This window comes from Cervus elaphus, chromosome 3 (genome assembly GCF_910594005.1).
Source record: "Cervus elaphus chromosome 3, mCerEla1.1, whole genome shotgun sequence".
NCBI classification, from domain to species: Eukaryota; Metazoa; Chordata; class Mammalia; order Artiodactyla; family Cervidae; genus Cervus; species Cervus elaphus.
In genome coordinates, this window is record NC_057817.1 from 18,494,570 (window position 1) to 18,500,396 (window position 5,827).

Sequence of the window (5,827 nt, forward strand, 5' to 3'; positions counted from 1 at the left end):
TTTGGTGATAGAAGTAAGCAGGTGTGAGTTGAAGGGTTTATTTTGTGATTTAAGATGAATGAGATTTTCTCTTTTCTTCATAACTACATTATAGGCAATAGTTTTAACATTACTTTAAGAAATGTTTAATACCAATAAAAAGAAACATTTTTAAAAAGACTACTAGTACTGGAAAGTTAAAAATAACAGACCCTTGGGAATAAGGGTAAAAATATTTCTTTAAATGTTTAGAACAAGAAGAGTTTGCTTACCATAAGAGTTTTCAGCCTTTCCTATCTTTTTTTAACTTCTAAGAGCAGATACAAACTAATATTCTTGACTGCATATAAATTTGAATTTTTTGTTGCCTTTGCAGTTCAGATCCTTTGTATCAAGCTTGGAGCCTGTTACATAAAAGACACTCAATAAATATTAATATTCTCCTCATTTTCCTCCTCTTCTTTCTTCTGCTTTTTCTTCCCTCTATCCTTCCCTTCTTCTTTTCTCAATGAGAGAATTATGAGAGTTTGCTTATATGTGTAAAAAAGATTTTTAAAAGATGTGGAAGGCAAGTTCTTCTCAAGTTGATGCATGTTATAATTGTATTGGACTTTATATCATATATTTGAGTTGTTTGGTTTAGATTTATTCTAGCAGTCTTAGCTGCTACTATACTTGAATTTATCCTTTAAGATAGTAGGAAGAAAATTCAAATAATGTGACATTTTCCCCAGATTAGAGAGCACAAGGAAAATTTAAGAATACACAGATTCTTCTGTTTAATGGGACCTATGAAGATTGGAAGAGGCGGGACTAATAGTTACAGTGCCTACTCTGTATAGACATATTGCTTTACATCAATTATCTCATTGAATCCTCAAGATTATTTTTTTAAGGAAAGTATTTTTTCAGAGCAGTTTTAGGTTCACAGGAAAAATGAGAGGAAGGTACAGAAATTTCTCCTATAATCTCTGCCACCACACATAGTGTCCCCATTATCAACATTGCCCACCAAAGTGGTACCTTTGTTATAATTGATGTACCTATATTGACACACCATTATTATGCAAAGTCTGTGTTTACATTAAGGTTTATGCTTGGTGTTGTATATTCTATGGATTTTGACAAATAATGACATATATTAACATATATTAATGTATCACAGAGTATTTTCACTGGCCTAAACCACACTGTGCTCCACCTATTCACCTCCTTTCCCCACCCCTGACAACCACTGATCTTTCTGCTGTCCCCATTGTTTTGTCTTTCCTGGAATAGCATATAGTTGGAATCATATACCCTTTCCAGATTGGCTTCTTTCACTTAGGAAAATTCATTTAAGCTTCCTCTATGTATTTTCCCAGCTTGAGAAACCATTTCTCTTTAGGACTGAATTAAAATTTGCTTCCAAGTTTTAACCTTATGAGTAAGCTCCTATAAACATTCATGTTTATGTTTTTGTGTGACTATAAATTTTCAATTCCTTTGGGTAAATAACAAGGAGTGTGATTGCTGAATTTTACAGTAAGAGTATGTTTAGTTTTGTATTGTAAGAAGCTGACAAACTTCTTCCAAAGTGGCTGTACCATTTTGCATTCCATTAGCAACGTATGAAATTTCCTATTGTCTTCACTAGCATTTGGTGCTGTCAGTATTATGGATTTTGGTCATCTAATAATTATGTAGTAGTATGTCTCATTGTTTTAATTTGTATTTCCCAGATGACCTATGATTGGAACATCTTTTCATATGACTATTTGCCATTTGTATATAATTTTGGTGATATGTCTGTTCAGTTAGTTCAGTTTAGTCGCTCAGTCGTGTCTGACTCTTTGTGACCCCAAGGACTGCAGCATGCCAGGTCTTTCTGTCCATCACCAACTCCTGGAGTTTACCCAAACTCATGTACAAGAGTTGGTGATGCCATCCAAGCATCTCATCCTCTGTTGTCACCTTCTCCTCCTGCCCTCAATCTTTCCCAGCATCAGGGTCTTTTCAAATAAATCAGCTCTTCTCATCAGGAGGCCAAAGTATCGGAGTTTCAGCTTCAGCATCAGTCCTTTCAGTGAACACCCAGGACTGATCTCCTTTAGGATGGACTGGTTGGAACTCCTTTCAGTCCAAGGGACTCTCAAGAGTCTTCTCCAACACCACAGTTCAAAAGCATCTGTTCTTTGGTGCTCAGCTTTCTTTACAGTCCAACTCTCACATCCATACATGACTAATGGAAAAACCGTAGCCTTGACTAGACAGACCTTTGTTGGCAAAGTAATGTCTCTGCTTTTTTAATATGCTGTCTAGGTTGGTCATAACTTTTCTTCCATGGAGTAAGCATCTTTTAATTTCATGGCTGCAATCACCATCTGCAGTGATTTTGGAGCCCAAAATATGAAGTCAGCCACTGTTTCCCCGTCTATTTACAATGAAGTGATGGGACTAGATGCCATGATCTTAGTTTTCTGAAAGTTGAGCTTTAAGCCAACTTTTTCACTCTCCTCTTTCACTTTCATCAAGAGGCTGTTTAGTTCTTCTTCACTTTCTGCCATAAGGGTGGTGTCATCTGCGTGTCTGAGGTTATTGATATTTCTCCTGGCAATCTTGATTCCAGCTTGTGTTTCCTCCAGCCCAGCATTTCTCATGATGTGCTCTGCATATAAGTTAAATAAGCACAGTGACAATATACAGCCTTGACGTACTCCTTTTCCTATTTGGAACCAGTCTGTTGTTCCATGTACATTTCTAACCGTTGCTTCCTCACCTGCATACAGATTTCTCAAGAGGCAGGTCAGGTGGTCTGGTATTCCCATCTCTTGAAGAATTTTCCACAGTTTATTGTGATCCACATAGTCAAAGGCTTTGGCATAGTCAATAAAGCAGAAATAGATGTTTTTCTGGAATTCTCTTGCTTTTTCAATGATCCAGCGGATGTTGGCAATTTGATCTCTGGTTCCTTTGCCTTTTCTAAATCCAGCTTGAATATCTGGAAGTTCACGGTTCATGTATTGGTGAAACCTGGCTTGGAGAACTTTTGAGCATCACTTTGCTAGTGTGTGAGATGAGTGCAATTGTGCAGTAGTTTGAGCATTCTTTGGCATTGCCTTTCTTTGAGATTGGGACCAAAACTGACATTTTCCAGTCCTGTGGCCAATGCTGAGTTTTCCAAATTTGCTGGCATATTGAGTGCAGCATTTTCACAGCATCATATTTTAGGATATGAAATAGCTCAAAAGGAATTCCATCACTTCCACTAACTTTGTTCATAGTGATGCTTCCTAAGGCCCACTTGACTTCACATTCCAGGATGTCTGGCTCTAGGTGAGTGATCACACCATTGTGATTATCTGGGTCATGAAGATCTTTTTTGTACAGTTCTTCTGTGCATTCTTGCCACCTCTTCTTAATATCTTCTGCTTCTGTTAGGTCCGTACTATTTCTGTTCTTTATCGAGCCCATCTTTGCATGAAATGTTCCCTTGGTAGCTCTAATTTTCTTGAAGAGAGTCTTTCCCATTCTATTGTTTTCCTCTATTTCTTTGCACTGATCGCTGAGGAAGGTTTTCTTATCTCTCCTTGCTATTCTTTGGAACTCTGCATACAAATAGGCATATCTTTCCTTTTCTCCTTTGTGTTTGGCTTCTCTTCTTTTCACAGCTATTTGTAAGGCCTCCTCACACAGCCATTTTGCTTTTTTGCATTTCTTTTTCTTGTGAATGGTCTTGTTCTCTGTCTCCTGTGCAATGTCATGAATCTCCATCCATGGTTCATCAGGTGCTCTGTCTGTCAGATCTAGTCCCTTAAATCTATTTCTCACTTCCACTGTATATTCATAAGGGATTTGATTTAGTGTTACCTGAATGATCTTGTGGTTTTCCCCACTTTCTTCAATTTAAGTCTGAATTTGGTAAGAAGGAGTTCATGATCTGAGCCACAGTCAGCTCCTGGTCTTATTTTTGCTGACTGTATAGAGCTTCTCCATCTTTGGCTGCAAAGAATATAATCAATCTGATTTCAGTGTTGACCATCTGGTGATGTCCATGTGTAGAGCCTTCTCTTGTGTTGTTGGAAGAGGGTGTTTGCTATGACCAGTGTGTTCTCTTGGCAAAACTCTTATTAGCCTTTGCCCTGCTTTAATCTGTACTCCAAGGCTAAATTTGCCTGTTACTCCAGGTATTTCTTGACTTCCTACTTTTGCATTCCTGTCCTCTATAATGAAAAGGACATCGATTCTGGGTGTTAGTTCTGTTAAGGTATTTAATTCATTTTTTAATTGAGTTGTTCTGTTATTGTTGAATTCAAAAGTTCTTTGTATATTTTGGGTGATAGTCCTTTATCAGATGTGTCTTTTGGAAATATTTTCCCCCAGTCTGTGATTTACCTTTTCATGATCAGAATAGTGGCTTTCTCAGAGCAGTAGTTTTTAATTTTAAGGAAATCCAACTTATCAATTATTCCTTTTATGGATTGTGCCTTTGGTGTTTTGTCTAAAAATTTATCACATAGTCCTCTATTACTGTCTGTGAGCTTGACAATTTTGAATTTTACATTTTGGTCTACGATGCATTTTGAGTTACTTATTGTGAAGGGTATAGGTCTGTGTCTAGGTTTAATTATTTTTTGTTTGTAGATGTGCAGTTTTTCCAGCACCATTTCTGAAAGAGACTACTATAATATTATAAATCTATTATATTGCCTTTGCTCCTTTGGTTGACTGTACTTACATGGGTGTGTTTCTGATTTTTCTATTCCCTTGGCCTACTTGTCTATTCTTTTGCCAATACCACACTTTTTAAAATTACGGTAGCTTCCTGAAAGGCAAGTATAATGGATGCTGGGGCTTTGACATCTCTCTGGAACTATGAATTAAGTTTTAAGATGCAAGCCATATTGATAGAGTAAAAAGATAGAAGGTCTTATGAAAGATGCTTAAATGTACATTCTCTCAGTACTTCCTAAACTTCATTCATTGTCTTCTATCAAAATTTTTCACCAGAACTAGTATGGTGCCATTTTTCTTTTTTAAAAAAGCAAAATAGAACAAAACAAATTTCAGCACTGTGTATGGAAATTGAGTATATGAAAATCTTCACTAATGGCACACATCATGTTTATTATTCACATCTGAAGTTATTATAAATGTTTCATTTTTTAAGGTTCAAATTATTGATAGGCATACCCAAACTCTATGCTTGCAATTTGTGCTATCTAAACTAGATTTCCATAGGTCCACCCACTTTAGCTCCAACTAACATAAAAATAACTGGCATGTTTTACATATAAAACTGGCACTATATATATATATATATATATATGGAAAAGGCACTGGCGACCCACTCCAGTACTCTAGCCTGGAAAATCCTATGGGTGGAGGAGCCTGGTAGGCTGCAGTCCATGGGGTCACTAAGAGTCAGACACGACTGAGTGACTGCACTTTCACTTTTCACTTTCATGCATTGGAGAAGGAAATGGCAACCCACTCCAGTGTTCTTGCCTGGAGAATCCCAGGGATGCGGGAGCCTGGTGGGCTTCTGTCTACGGGGTTGCACAGAGTTGGACACGACTGAAGCGACTTAGCAGCAATAGCAGCAGCACATATATATACACACACACTATGAATAAAACAGTTGAAAATATTCTCACAAAGTTATCTCAAGTGTACATAAGGTACCTAAAAATTTCAATCTACCTAGGTCTGGCGGATTTCTAGGACATAGAACTTTTGATGCTAAAATTGGGACAGTCTCAGACAAATCAGCATTGTTGGTCACACTAAAGTCTATAATATATTTAGGGAAACATGGCATTATCTCATATAATATTCTTTCAGTTACCCAGTTAGATATAATTATCCC